We start from the raw sequence: 16,050 nt of genomic DNA on the forward strand, positions 1-16,050 counted from the left end.
GGGGACGCATACCCCTAAACATTTTGTGAATCTTTGTTTGGCCTCATTGAGGGGCACTATTTCAATATGACTACCCCCAAACATTTTTTTTATATAGAAAAAAAAGCACTGGTTGTGAGGATAAAATGAGGCCCCCTTGAGCTCTTTAGAAGACGTTGAGGTATAAATGGAGTAATAGTAGTAATGCTGAAACAGCAAACACAGTTCTAGACGGCAACAATGGGCATTTATAGTGACCAAATCATGAGAAATAATGTTGTTGTTTAGTCATTTAGTCGTGACCGACTCTTCGTGACCCCATGGACCAGAGCACGCCAGGCACTCCTGTCTTCCACTGCCTCCCGCAGTTTGGTCAGACTCATGTTTGTAGCTTCGAGAACGCTGTCCAACCATCTCGTCCTCTGTTATTCCCTTCTCCTTGTGCCCTCAATCTTTCCCCACATCAGGGTCTTTTCCAGGGAGTCTTCCCTTCTCATGAGGTGGCCAAAGTATTGGAGCCTCAGCTTCAGGATCTGTCCTTCCAGTGAGCACTCAGGGCTGATTTCCTTCAGAATGGATACGTTTGGTCTTCTTGCAGTCCATGGGACTCTCAAGAGTCTCCTCCAGCACCATAATTCAAAAGCATCAATTCTTCGGCGATCAGCCTTCTTTATGGTCCAGCTCTCACTTCCATACATCACTACTGGGAAAACCATGGCTTTAACTATACGGACCTTTGTTGGTAAGGTGATGTCTCTGCTTTTTAAGATGCTGTCTAGGTTTGCCATCGCCTTTCTCCCAAGGAGCAGGCGTCTTTTAATTTCGTGATTGCTGTCACCATCTGCAGTGATCATGGAGCCCAAGAAAGTAAAATCTCTCACTGCCTCCATTTCTTCCCCTTCTATTTGCCAGGAGGTGATGGGACCAGTGGCCATGATCTTCGTTTTTTTGATGTTGAGCTTCAGACCATATTTTGCGCTCTCCTCTTTCACCCTCATTAATAGGTTCTTTAATTCCTCCTCACTTTCTGCCATCAAGGTTGTGTCATCTGCATATCTGAGGTTGTTGATATTTCTTCGGGCAATCTTAATTCCGGCTTGGGATTCATCCAGCCCAGCCTTTCGCATGATGAATTCTGCATATAAGTTAAATAAGCAGGGAGACAATATACAGCCTTGCCGTACTCCTTTCCCAAGGAGAAATAATAGTGCCACCTTATTCTGCTTTAGTTGACTCTCACCTGGAGTGCTGTGTCCAACTGCTTTTCTATATGCACACATCATCTATATAAGATAATATTTTAGAGCAAAGCACATCAATGGAGACAAATCAATCACCTCACTTTCAGAGGAGAGATTTTTATTTGGTACATATAGCTTTGGCACCAAATATCTGCACAACACCCTATTTTAATAACCAAGCAGTGATGTTTACTCCCAAATCAAGGGCAATTCTGCTTTCATAGATTTCTACCAACACCATAGACAGTTATTCCTTCTTTAATGCAGTAATGCATTACCTGCAATTCTGAAATCTGTGACCGACTAGCAGTGAAAGTAAAGGTTAAGGAAACGTTGACTTCCTTGTCCATTTTTACTTTTCCATTAATTCTCCCCATCCACCCCAGTTCTACACACACAGATAAGAAGACATTCTGAACAAAATGTATATTTACATGAACAAGGTTTAGATCCATGTATACATGGAATCAGAGGCGTGATTTTCTTGTAAAACCACAAAAAAGTAAAAAGAAATCCAGCTACATAGATTTGCAATATATTTTGGCAGTTTTAGTTGATAAACGTGCCCCACTCGAAGGGACTCCAGTATAGCAAACACTTCTGCTGTGCAACTAAGATATGAAAGCATAAACTAATCCATCATTTCCCTATGTTCTGTTTCCACTATACTTTACAATTTTTCCTGAATATTTTGGGTACGACACTATTATGTGTTTGCATTTTTAAGGATTACTTGTTTCTTCCACTTTTCAAGTGTTAGACCAATATTTGGGATGATGAGCGATATTAAGAATGCCTTGTTGATTTCACAGGGGAAAGGGGGGAAGGGAAGAAAAGAAGTAGAATGACAGGCGATATTATGGACTTCTCATGAAAGTTTTGCCATTCATTTAAAATGATGTGTGGGTTGTAGCTTTTGGCCGTGACTGTGATTGCACAGCAAATGACTGGATCATTAATCTCTCGTTTTGAATGCAAGGCTTCTAAAATGTTTCCAGAATGAAACTGTATAAATCCAGGAAAATATAATGGCAAGTTTCCCCACCCCCTGAACTCTACTACTCATGTTAAATATTGGGTCTGTGAGTTCACCGGAACCATCGATACATATAAATACACCAATTACATTTTAATGTTGCTGCCATTTTTAATCACACACAGACTGACTCTCAAAGTGAAGGAGATTCAACTTTGACAATATCTGTAACAACTTTAACTTGGCACGTTGACATACTGCGTAACAAACATCACAGAGGAGTTGGTTTCAGTGGTTTCTTAAGTAAACGATACGCACAAGCGTCACAATTTACAAAACAGTACAATTTGGAGCAGCGGCAGAAGCCAAAAGCACAACACAGTCAAATTTAAGGGGCAACAGCACAGAAAAACATAGGCCCATCCACCGGCAAAAGCTCCTTCAGGCTATAGTGGCAGCAAAAGTTCAATGCCTCCTTGCACCAAGAGTCCCATGAGGAAATTTGCCTTGTTCTAATTTTGGAATCTGGAAAAAAACACACACCAGGAAGGATTTATATATATATATATTTAAAAATAATAATGATATGTATATATCTGAAAAAGAAAAATCTCTTCAAAGAAAAATATTTTCCCTCAGTGTGAAACAAGAGAATTGCTAGTGACATGTCAAAAGTACTGAAGCAAAGGTGTGGCTTTTAACATCAATATGAAGATTAAGGCTAGTTACCCTGTCCCTGTGATGTTTAGGCCATGTCATCACACCGCGACACACCGTGACACTTGCGTGCCCACATCATTTGCTGTCACTGGTGGAAAAAAGCACATAGCGAAGGCCTGACTAAACATGACAGGAACTTTCAAAAGCCTCCCCACCCCTCATTTTCTAAAACGGCAAACAGAGTTGGTTCAGCCCTAAAATCAATTCTGCGCTATGCCTGCAAATCTAGGAAAGCCTCATAAATAAATGCTGTGACTATTTCAAACTGACTGCTGGGATTCTCTCCCCTCAGGGCAATTCACATGACCAAACTGATATTGTTGAGAATGTGGGTTAAGTGGATCGATGTAGAATTTGGCACAGGATGAAGCAGGCAAAATGGTAGCATCATGTGGACTAGGCACATGATGAAGCAATCACAAGACCAAATCCCCCACAAACCTACTCTATATCTCCAAGCTCGCCAACACAGTAATTTTAATTGGTCCTTATTCACGGAGAGAACCGCAACTATCAGCTAAGCAGAGTTGAAGGATGCGAATAAAAAATTAAAATGTTATTCCGTCTGGCTGGGTCTTTGGGGAGATGGCCTAGGCAGGAAGCTGTCACGACAAATGAGCATGTACTGGCATACGTCTTAATAAATCAAACCACAAACGCACAAAAAGAGTTAGCTGGAAGGCTGGTGGAAAACATTGTTCAAAGCTGCAAATTTTAGATAACATTGGCTTTTGAAACAGCCAAAGCACTGTTTTGCTGCTGAACAAGGCTGCAATGCTAGCATGTCTACTCAGAAGCAAGTCCCACTGAATTCAGGTAAGCAGGGCTAGAATTTGCAAGGGATCAGGACTTCGCTAATATCTTATGCTAGGAAATAGCTCTAAGCAAACAACAAAGAGTCACTCTGAACTGGAGGCTCTCTATTTCATATTTCAGTAACATAAGCTGGAGTAATGCCAGGTGCTTTTGGCAAATCCTGCCCCACAAAATAAATCTCTTCTCTGCTTGTCTATCAAGGATACTCAAGTGAAAAGTCACTGTACTGCTAGAACAACGCTTCTTGACGCTTAACAGCAACAAGGAAACCAGTTACTAATCGGGCCCAAAACTAGGAACTTAAGAAGTAGCATGGCCTCCTTGCGGATGGGTGAATTTGTCGACTTGGGTTTCTTTCAATTTTTCTGCTTTCTAATTTTAAATTCCATTCTCCAGATTCCTGCATTCTTTGTGCATATTATTTGGTTGCAGAACTGCACCACAAAATTAGAAGAGCGAATGTCAAAAAACCCCAATGCAGGTTGTGTAGTGGTTTGCAAAATGTCAATTAGATCGTTTCTCATTTAAACTTCATGAGACCCATTCTAATTCATTGTTTCTCTATCACATTTTAAAACATTTCTCTGCATACATGAAGGGTGGAAAAATGAACCTTGAGATTCTCAGGAGTCCAGTGGCAACCCAATAAGGTTTTTAAAACTGTGTGCAGCATGTAGGGCTTTGTGGCCCACCTTGAGTTCATTATTTGCTGAAATGTGACCACCACTAAAAAGCCTCTGCTACGTTTCAGAAATCTCCCCTTTTGTTTCTACATGGAAATTTTATCTGTCTTTCTGTACAGTGCAGAAATTCTGCAGTACTAGAGTGGTGTTGCTCTGTACAGGAGAAGGCATGCATGCAGGGTGTAGAATTAAAGCAAGCAGAAGCTATCAAGGCACCCCACTCTGCAGCCAGGTGCAAAGTCAGCAGAGATGCTGGTGGCAATTCCAGATTATGTTTTCCCACGTCCATAAACCTGAATCTATACAGGCATCCCCAAAAGCATCTCACTTAGACAAGCAAAAAAATCAGAGCATCCCCAGCTCTTATAGTCCCAGTACAGCATTAATACTGACATCGCTTAATGGCGACTGCACAGAGATAAGGAGGAAAGGTTAGGATGTGTCTGGCTGTAGATGTGTAATCTCAGCCCTCCTGAGGGAATGGTCCAAAACCTTTGACCTCCCCAGATGCAAGAGTAGTGCTGTTATCTTAGCTCTTCTACAAAGGTCCTCCTTGCATTACATTTGCCTGTACAGACACCTGATATTCATGGATATCTGTTGCCCTATACTGGGCACAGCTGTGAAAATGCACAACCGTAAAAGAAGCTATCAAGCATCATATGAAAGTACAATGATATCATGGAATGGGCCAAAAGCCCCACAACCAGTATTAGGCACCAAATATTCCTTCCCTATCCCCACGAACCCAGGAAACTCAGCACACCGGCAGTTTCGTTCATGTACAGGGTTGCCAATAGCCCAGAAACGAAGCCCTGGTCTGCTGTTTCACGTCTTCCTTTAACAGAGATTTAATATGCAGGAACCCAAAGGGAAGGTTTTCAGGGATGGAGCGAAACGTGGAGATTTGTTCATTGCTGCAGCTGAGGTTCTAGTTCAGAAGCTGGTAAGCCCATTAGAAATCCTATCACAGTGGCGGCTGCTTCTTCCAGGAGAGCCTAGAAATGTATTCTCAGCAAAGCAAATCTTTGTTGTGCATATTGTTTGCAGTTCTTTTGGCATATGGTCATGAATACGTATGAACACTAGTTTTTTTTTAAAAAAAAGAAAAGCAGTCATGACCATAGTAGCTATGGAGACACGATCCCAAACCCTTGAATCTTGATCTCAAATGACCCATAACGCATATAGACTGAACATATCAATTTATACAGGCATTATGGTAAAATCCACTACCGACCTGTTTTTGTCTCATGCCCATCTGATAACAGTGGCAACGACCTCTGCCTGGGGCTTTAGAAAGGATTAATGACTAACTGGCGTTAATAGCCTTTGGATACATTTCAGCCATCAACTCTTCCAGCTCATCATTAATCCTAGGAGATGTGCTAGACACCATTCTGTCATTATTATTAAAACTTCATTTAAAAAAAAAGGAAGAAAAGAAATCCTCTGCACAGATGGATGTAGCATAATTGGGGAAAGAATAATTGTCATTGTATATTGGGGGCAAGCATTCACTGGGAACACGAAGTCTCATTATCAAGAAAGGGAAAGAAGGCTTTGAATGCTGAACCAAAAAAAGTGTCTGCAAGGACACTAGTAAACCTTGGCTTAGATAGCCCTGGCTCAGATGCTTGCCTTGCTAGCTCATCTTTTAACTTGGTGGAAGAGCTGTTCGCCTCTCACGTGCAATAATATGCCATTATAAAGCAAGCCCTGGTTGTACTTGTGAAGGTTCACAACATGAGATCCTTCCTTCTCAAGAAAAGAGGGGATATCCTATGAGTGGGGAACTTCTACTGAGTTCAAGATGGGCTTTCGACTGCAGAAAATGGATTCCGGTGTTATGGAAGTGATTTCCACTGCTTGGTTTAAACTGTTATGAAAACACAGTTAATCATTACCCATTGATTTTATTGCATTTTACTGTTGTTAGCTTTTATTGTAGACTGCTGGTAAAAAAAAACCTTTGGGTGAGTAATAAGTCAGTGGTGGTGGTGCTGAATCAAATGGGAAGAAGGAAACTTTGGAGGAGAGCGCAACACGCCTGCTCTTCGACCATGCAAAAGGATCAGTCAGCTGAATGCCTAATGTCTAAACTGGGGGGCGGGGAGAGAGAGATACTGAATATAGCATTGACATGGATCCTCTGACTTCAGTGTCATTTGTTAAAATGCAGATTGTGTATTTTCACACAAAGGCAAGCAGAACAAAATATGAATCTCCAGGGTATGGTCTGAAAGTCCATTAGGCCAGCATCTTGCTAAAGCTAGGCAGGTCTGGATCTGGTCAATACATGGATGGGAGACCATCCAGAGAACCTGGCATTGGTGCGAGCTTAGGATATCATTTCACTCATCAGATGATGTAGCCTCTAGTCCACAAAAGGTTTCACCTTTTCAGGGCACAAGACTCCACAGATTTTCCATGTCAGGAGGAAACATCTGCCATCCCCAGCTGCACTATGTTCATAAAGCCATTTTTGTGGAATGAAACTAAGCAGGCCAGACATTTTCTTTTGCCATACTGTTCCTGCCACCCCCAAGGCACAATGCTCTCGGCAACATACATGACGGTGACAGACTTGTCCTCCTGAATGCCCCATCACACATCAAAGCTGGGTGAGGGGTGCTTACCACTTCTCTCACCCTGGGGCCTCCATCCCAGGTCCTTTTCTCCCAACTAATCTCACTTCAGCATAGAATCCTGGGGGCTAGAGGAGAATATTGGGGCTCTAAATCAAACATATCCATTCTTAAGGAAATCAGCCCTGAGTGCTCACTGGAAGGACAGATCCTGAAGCTGAGGCTCCAATACTTTGGCCACCTCATGAGAAGAGAAGACTCCCTAGAAAAGACCCTGATGTTGGGAAAGATGGAGGGCACAAGGAGAAGGGGACGACAGAGGACGAGATGGTTGGATAGTGTTCGCAAAGCTACCAGCATGAGTTTGACCAAGCTGGCGGAGGCAGTGGAAGACAGGAGTGCCTGGCGTGCTCTGGTCCATGGGGTCATGAAGAGGCGGACATGACTAAACGACTAAACCACAACAACAAAACTACAGGGCTGGAGAGGGGCATTACCCCTCCCCATGGATACATCCCTTTGGTTCTTAACATCAGACTATCCTCCCAGCCATGCTTTCCTCATGGCAAGAGCAGACCTGCATTTCAGAAGGCAGGTCTGCAGCTGCCATGTCCAATTTGGGCCTGACAAACCAGAGCAGTTGGTCTTACACATGCAAATTGCCTTCGTCCCTGCCAAAAGTAATCACACAACTGTTTAGAAAGTAAAGTTCTTCTCTGTCTCTAGATCAGAAAAAGGAGGTGGTCAAATTCATCCCAAACAGGAGTATGGTGTCTGAAGCCTACTAACGGCCTCCATGCTGAATTACATTGACAAATGTCCGTTTCCAGTTTTCCTGTTATATTTCACACAGGGTTGAGAAATGCATACCACACAAAAGGATACTTCTGTCAACAGTCTTTATAGGATATGCTATACAGGCAGGATAACATTAACACATATAAATCTTTTCAGTAGCAGCTAGCCTTGAACTCAGAACCTTTTGGGCTGTAGCTAGGAATGCAACCCTGCTATTAAAACAGAATATTCTCCAAAAGACTTCCCCTCCCCGCAAAGATACAGCCGTACCTTGGAAGTCGAACAGAACCCGTTCCAGAAGTCTGTTCGACTTCCAAAATGTTCGGAAACAAAACTGCGGCTTCTGATTGGCTGCAAGAAGCTCCTGCAGCCAAAAGGAAACCGCGGAAGCCCCATCGGATGTTTGGCTTCCCAAAATAGTTCATAAACCAGAACACTCACTTCCAGGTTTGCGGTGTTCGGGAACCAAAACGTCCAAGTACCAAGATGTTCAGGATCCAAGATATGACTGTACTTGAAAATCACCCAGACTGACTAATCTTGTCTCAGCAAGAGAGACAATATTCTGCTACTGTTAACCCAATGTCTCTCTCTCCATTATCTTTGTCCTTGCTTAGAGCCTGTTTTTGTTCCTCGGCTTCTCCTGCTCACACTATCAGGCTTGCACATCTTTTCCAGACACTCAGCTTCCAATTCCCTGGAAAGGATCTCTTGACCCTAACCTGAACTCCTGGCACCATCTGGCTTAACACCCTGAACTGCTGACCCTCGTAGTTGATTTAACAGTCTTCAGTCAGTGCCTCTTGAACTTCACTTGCGCAGGGTCACGATGCATAACACTGACAAATTTATGGCAACGCTGACAGATGCAAACAGGAACACATCTGTCTTATTATGGACCTCAGTGATAACATTCCATTAAAAAAAGGAGGGGGGGACAGAAAACGAAAGCAGTACCCTCATTTTGTCAACCCAGTTCTGAAGAAAAACTTGTAAATGAACAAGTTTATTTGGTGTTGTGAACCAAACGACAACGGTCCCCGCCGTGTGGAACGCATTCGTTATTTGATGAATAACAAGCAAAATCCATGACTTTGTAACAGAATTTGTGTGACCAGTCAATCCAAATCATACGAGTGCTTCACCAAACCTCCCAAATTGAAGTAGACATTAATTGGGCTCAAGGAAGAGCCTGATGTCTCACATGACAGTGAAGTAAAACACTCATTACGTTTCGTAACCGTACATATGCCAGATTAGAACTTCTTGGGGGAAGTGGAGATTGAGTGGTTGTGGAAGTGTGTGTGTGTGTGTGTGTGTGTGTGTGTGCACGCACGTGTGTGTGCATATTATTTATTATCATTTTTTTCATATCCCACCTTTTCCTCAAGGAGCTCAAGGTGATCACATGCTTCTCCCCCCCAACACACATTCTTTATCCTCACAACAACCTTGCGTAGTAGGCTAGTCTGGCCTAAGGTAGGGTTGCAATAAGTCTGGAATTTCCCAGACATACGGTACTCTGAACACTGCAGTCGGATGCAGTGCCTGGGCAGAAATTGGCAAAAATGTCTGGGAAAATCCAGATGTATGTCGGCAGGGTCGTTTTTGCTGATTTTCCTTTTTAAAAAAACTCAGCAACTTTTGGCAAAGCTAAGAAACGCTCAGCAACTTTGGCCAAAAATAGCTCAACAATTTCACTTTTTGAAATATGGCAACCCTACCTAAGATCACTCTTAGGTGACCTACTTCGTGACTGAGTAGAGATTTGATCCTGGCTCCTCCAGATGTTAGGCACTCTTATGGCAACGCAACACAGGCTGTGGGTACAGAGAATATTCTTTGAATTCCTTTCCTTCCACTATTGTGGAAGATACTGGACCGAGATGACCTAATCAATCAGTGTCTCTAAGCACGCGGTCTCCTAGGAAACTCTTAAGGTATGAGTGAGTATATTAATAAATATATGTAATGTGTGTGGTTTTTTTCCAAGTTAGAGCTGTTACCTAAGGCACAAGCTGATGGTTCTCCCAGGAACAGGAGAGCAGCTCATCTTAAACTGAAAGACGCAATGCTTAGATGGAGAAACCAAAATCAGGAGTTACTCAAGGCCAGGTGGAACCTTATTGGCTCCAGGAAACTCCCTGTCCACTTTCAGGGTGGCACTGCAGAGCAGTCAAAATCAAATCAGCAGTTTCTTCTGCTTGTAAACAAAAACTCAGTAGTGCAAGGAATAAGGAAGCTGGGACCCCAACGACCACAACACACACTTCCTGTTTAGCACTACATTTGTTAAATCAAACTGCCACGGGAGCTCCAAACTCTAGACACAGCCTGGGACAACCACCGAGGTGACAACCATTCATTCTTATAACAGCCCTGCAGATATAGAGATCGTCTTTCATACTTTCCAGACTAGAAAACTGGAAGCTGGGAAAATGCTAACACAGCCAGCCAGTGCATTCTTAAATGAGGTGAAATTAGAACCCACTTTCTCTATCCAAACAACACTTCATCCAATGAACTAACTGTTTTTCTTTCTTTCTGATGGCGAATACTGTGACTAACAGTATCATAATGACTTTTCCTAATGCCATAAAGGACATGTGCTCTTTAGATTTCAGCATTTAAGGTTCAAAAATTGCATTTTTGAACTAAAATCACTACCTCTGAATCTCTACAGCAAAACTCCATTTGTTTCCCTTTGCACTTGGCACATCTATTATTAAATCATGTTCTTCTGAAAAGTAGCGTCAGGCTTAGTTTTTTAAACATCTATTGAGAGCAGCGTTTCAGCTTAATGCAGGATAATATATTTGAGGAGTTTCAAATGCATTTATTTGCTACATACTGTGTGGTGATTAAATATGATAATCTAATCTGGTTGCTTTTGGAGGATAGGAACCAGCGTGAAATCAAATCTGTTCAAAAACTTCTTAAATGCAGATTTCATGTTGGCAATCAATAGTTCCTGTGCCATTTCCCTCCCTGCTCTCTGTTGCAGATGTAAAAGTGATGTTAAATACAACTGCTCAGTTTTGGGGAAAAAATTATGGAAAATACCTATACTACATTTTCAGAACCCTTTTTTTTCCAGAAAGCATCCTTTCATTAGCAAGCATTGCCAAGAATAAAACACTTATAACATTGGTGCACTAACACACACACACACACACACACACACACACACTGAGAGGCATTACTCTTGCTTCTCAAGTATTTCCCCCACTAATTTGCAGCATTTAAAAATTGAGAGTTAATGGGGGGTGGAGGGAAATATCCAAACTCCTCTGGCTAAGCACAAAGAAATGTTAAAATGGAAAACTCCGATTCGTTAGTCAAGCAATGCCAATTATATATCAAGAAGGCATGAGCTCAAATAGAGCAAAAGTGAAAAGAACACGATTCAATTAGAAAATAATGCTGAGCCTGCCGCCGCCCCCACCTATATGAAATTTCAAAAACTTACACTGTAGTGTTCTTATCAGTCCAACCCAGCAAGCAGCCTTAAAAGTGAATTTTAGATTTTGCATCCATGCTCCATTCTTAATGATGTGACTGTTCAGGCACATGGTCGAGTAGCACTCAGCTTCTCCCTTAGTGATGTACGAGAGGCGAGCTCTGCTGATTTATCTAGTCTTTCTGCTGCAGATTAGCACTAATGTTTCTGCCTCTGCATCCTACCTTTCTTTTAAGCGAGTGGCTCTGCATTACCATTGGCAATCCAAATTAGACAGCCAATGCAGCATGGATTTCTCTCTCTCTCTCTCTCTCTTTCTCCCCACCCAGTCCATCCCCTATGAAACAACTGATAGGCATGCAAGAAATCACACTGTTTGGATGTATTGATTCTCACTTCCAATTTCCCTGCTGGGAAAGAAGTAGTCACCATAGGTGCCCTTCCCTTCCTGCAAAAGAAGGCTGCTGTGGTTCGAAGGTCTGTTTGCAATTTATTCTTCTGAAATATATTTAGCTTAGACAGATGGTCTCGGGCAAATAATTTGCATGCAGAAACTCAGGAATTTTGATATGTGTAACTCATTGATAATAGCCATACACATTCAGATTTACTATTTGCTCAGTGTAATAGTGTTTTGGGGAAACCGGATACAAAGTGGGTCAGGCTTTAATGCATTTAACATCCATTAGCGGCCATGAGCTCGTGCTCATAAATAGGTTTTATTTAATTACACTGCACAGGATGCATAGGTTACACACTCACTCTCTCGCTCAAATCCACTTCCTCTTGCCCTGCTCGCTTTGGAACGTCTGACATTTCAAAGTGTGCTGCAAGTTGCTCTTCTTAAGAACTGTTCTCACGGCTGATGTTTTACACTGCGCCTCCGAAGATGCCAACAAGTTTACTACAGCAATTAGCAAAGGACAAAGTGAATGAACCGCTGCCACGTTCTTCCAGGCTTTCGAGTAATCAAGGAGTGTCCTAGCAATAAGGGACCATATTTTATTCATGATGTTTTCAGGCCAAGACACCACAAGATTGTATTTTTTTTTTAAGTTTAAAATTTTCATAAGCACTCTCAAACACTCAAGTAATAGAAAATGCCCCACAGCTTTTATTCATTTCAAAATCTGAACAGCCTGACAACTTTGCTCCCTGTCTAAATCAATCAATACCACGCTTCTGCCTAGTTTAATTGCTCTCCACCCCTCCTGCTATAAATCTGAAGCTGAAGGAAACAGACCTGCTCTGTGAATAACAGCAAATGTCCAGTTGACATGAGATGATCTTCAAGGCATCAGTGTTGTTGTATGAACTCTTGTCCATACAGAGAGCTTGTGCAGTGCTGTGGTCAGAGTGTAGGACTAGGTAAAAGGTAAAGGTAAAGGACCCCTGGACCCCATAGTCTCCAGTCAAAGGAGACTATGGAGTTACAGCACTCATCTCGCTTTCAGGCTGAGGGAGCTGGCGTTTGTCCACAGAAAGCTTACTGAGTCATGTAGCCACCATGACTAAACCGCTTCTGGCACAATGGAACACCGTGAAGGAAACCAGAGCACACAGAAATGCTGTTTACCTTCCCGCCGCAGGGGTACCTATTTATCTACTTGCACTGGTGTGCTTTCAAACTGCTAGGTTGGCAGGAGCTGGGACAGAGCAACGGGAGTTCACCCCGTCATGGGGATTAGAACCACCAACCTTCTGATCAGCAAGCCCAAGAGGCTCAGGGGTTTAGACCACAGCGCCACCCACGTCCCTGACCTGGGAGTAAATCCTATTGAACACAGTGGGACTTAATCCTGAGAAAGGCAGCACAGCATTGTAACAAAACGAATAAAGTGAGAAAGAGCAAAAGCTCCCAAGAATTGATTCTTCCTTCTTGACTTTCTTGCTTAACTTCCAGGGTGCTCTTGTCAGAGAGGGTCCACTGATGGATGTGGTTTAGACCACAGTGCATCCCAGTGTAGGACTAAGGCTAGGGAAACTTCATTCAAGTCCCTTACTGTGTGCTTTCAGGCCAGGCTCTCTCAGCCAAAGCTACCTTGCAGGGCGATTGTTGCAATGATAAAACAACATATTCTGCCTCAAGACCTTTGGAAATAAGGCGGGATGAAAATGTGTGATAAATAAATAAATATACATTTAAGAGTTGAGAAGATCAGTGCAGCCTCGATTATTGCATGTAACAATCTTGCAAAAACAAAAAAATGCAGAGAATTACCAAAATGGTAGCTTTTCAAAATGCACCATGAAGTGATGTTGTTGTTGTTGTTGTTGTTGTTGTTGTTAATCTTTCAACTTCCTCAAATAGTAACAATAAAGAGATTTAGCACCTTTTATCCCAACACCAGAAGAATCTTATGAATGTACAGAAGGATGTCCTCACTCCCGTCTTGAATTACAGCCTCTCAATTCGGCAGATTTCCAGCAACTGACAACAACTAGCAATGCTGCACAATTCTAGGGGCAGGAGATTCGGCGGAATACTGTAACCGGCTGAGATTGCCGGGGAGATGTTGGCTTTGGCAGAGCAAGTTATCCAAACAGAAATTAGTTCTGGCCACGAGAGGGGAGTGGGAGGAGAGAAATAATTTCTGCTCTTGCAGCAAACGTGTCATGGGATCTGTAGTGGCTGGAAGCAAAGAAGATCTTCCCTGTTTTACAATCCCTTTGAAGATACCATTAAATAGCAGGAGTGGCAGAGCACATGCCTGCCCACTGTTTCATGTGAGAACCCACTTTCCCAACTTGCTTGTCGGTCCCCGTCCCCCCCCCCCCCGGCTTTCTTTAAAAAAGCCAAAGGAAGCTCAGCTTTTATGGGTCTGTTCTGTACCTAATTCGTTTCCCAGGCATCAGGAGGCACAATATTTCCATGTTGCATATGTGAACTCCCTTATCTAGACTGAAATGCAAGGTAGCAGATGGCAGGGGAGGCCAATGGGGCTTGTTGTTGTTGTTTAGTCATTTAGTCGTGTCCGACTCTTCGTGACCCCATGGACCAGAGCACGCCAGGCACTCCTGTCTTCCACTGCCTCCCGCAGTTTGGTCAAACTCATGCTGGTAGCTTCGAGAACACTATCAAAAAATCTCGTCCTCTGTCGTCCCCTTCTCCTTGTGCCCTCACATCAGGGTCTTTTCCAGGGAGTCTTCTCTTCTCATGAGGTGGCCAAAGTATTGGAGCCTCAGCTTCAGAATCTGTCCTTCCAGTGAGCACTCAGGGCTGATTTCCTTAAGAATGGAGAGGTTAGGTCTTCTTGCAGTCCATGGGACTCTCAAGAGTCTCCTCCAGCACCATAATTCAAAAGCACCAATTCTTTGGCGATCAGCCTTCTTTATGGTCCAGCTCTCACTTCCATACATCACTATTGGGAAAACCATAGCTTTAACTATACGGGCCTTTGTTGGCAAGGCGATGTCTCTGCTCCGTTGGGGCTTACCAGAAGTTAGAATGGAAGGGGCAGAGTGGCAGGGAGGTGGGCGCTGTCTGAAGGCACCAATGAAGAAAATACAGCATTTCCGCTGCTGGGTAATCTGCACTCAGGTAAGCACCGCTGCCCATCCCACAATGTCGGTACTGGAAATCCACATGAACGCTAGCACAAATGGAGAATAAGCATGCTCAACATTGGGTAGACAACCATCCTACCAATCAGATACATTCCAACCCTACTACGGAGAATATAGAAGATTCTTTCTCCCCTTCATTTGCTGCTGCCACTGCAGGAAGTGTGAAAACAAAGCCTGCGTCTTACACATGTGCCTGTTCCCCGAGCAGAATTGAATCCCCACTCATCGGCTGATGAATGGGGGCTGCATCCTACTGCATCGGCTGCAGGGACCCAATGTGGGATCGAACCCCACCCTCCCGCTGATCAGCTGACACCACAAATGCAGGGCTAAAAGAACGAACAAATAAAAAACATACAGTGGTATCTCAGTTTTTGAACAGCTTAGTTCACAAACAACCTGGAACCCGAACGCTGCAAAACCGGAAGAAGGTGTTCCAGTTTTTGAACTTTTCCCCCAGAAGCCAAACTTGCTCCGTTTTGAGTCCCCCTGTGTTTCCTGTTGTACTGCTAAGTTGCCTCCTTCCCATTGTAATTCAAGCCTTCTGTTTCCGATTGCAGTGTTCTGAGGTGATATTTGGAGCTTGTATTTGGTGCTTTTGTTTATTTTGCGTTTTTTGTTTTGAGGCTTTTTCAGTTAATTTGTTTTTGTGACTGTGTGGATCCCAGTTCAGCTACTGATTGATTTGATTGATAGATGGCTTGATTGATTGATTGATTGATTGACTGCAGAAATGGATAAAAGCCCCCCATCCAAACAATGACTATCATCAGTGCAGGTAAGAAAGAAAATTAATTTTAATTTTTATCATCTACAATACTGTTTTATTTATTTTATAGTACAGTACATTGATTACTGCTTTCATTATATGGATCAATGGTTTCGTTAGATAGTAAAATTCATGATAAAATGCTGTTTTAGGGGTTGTTTTAAAAGTCTGGAACGGATTAATCCATTTTGCATTACTTTCTATGGGAAAGCATGCCTTGGTTTTGGAACGCTTTGGTTTTGGAACAGACGTCCGGAACGGATTACATTTGAGAACCAAGGTACCACTGTAGTCCGATAATATACCACACCTGACTTTCGACCAGATGAGCTGAAGCCTAGCCTAAGAATAATACCGTTCTCTAGATAAAACGATTGTTTCAGAAAATCAAAGTGAGTTTTCTTGGGTTCTTTTATAAGCACCAGAGCTAACATCTGTCTTGTTTTTTCCTGG

The 16,050-nt window shown here is 42.8% G+C and overlaps 1 protein-coding gene and 1 long non-coding RNA gene across 6 annotated transcripts in view; both read right to left on the reverse strand.

Moving 5' to 3' along the window:
- Positions 1–16,050, reverse strand: part of RAPGEF4 (Rap guanine nucleotide exchange factor 4) — a 168,712-nt gene that overhangs the window by 105,149 nt on the left and 47,513 nt on the right. Inside the window, exon 1 of one of the 4 annotated variants that reach the window (XM_081206610.1) lies at positions 11,271–11,572. The exons of the other annotated variants lie outside the window; for them this stretch is intronic. The gene's annotated coding sequence lies outside the window, so the exon portion shown is untranslated. Of the gene's footprint in view, positions 1–11,270; positions 11,573–16,050 lie in introns of those variants that run through there. 4 annotated transcript variants of the gene reach the window in all.
- On the reverse strand, positions 1,318–12,498 carry LOC308582256. Of its 2 annotated transcripts, none has more exons than XR_014005576.1 (2): positions 12,024–12,498; positions 1,318–2,721 (listed from the first exon to the last, which is right to left on the reverse strand). It is a non-coding gene; the product is annotated as an uncharacterized lncRNA (long non-coding RNA). The 2 variants fall into 2 exon arrangements; XR_014005577.1 differs by lacking the exon at positions 12,024–12,498 and adding an exon at positions 2,926–3,137.

The sequence above is a fragment of the Podarcis bocagei genome, assembly GCF_964188305.1.
Source record: "Podarcis bocagei genome assembly, chromosome: 1".
NCBI classification, from domain to species: Eukaryota; Metazoa; Chordata; class Lepidosauria; order Squamata; family Lacertidae; genus Podarcis; species Podarcis bocagei.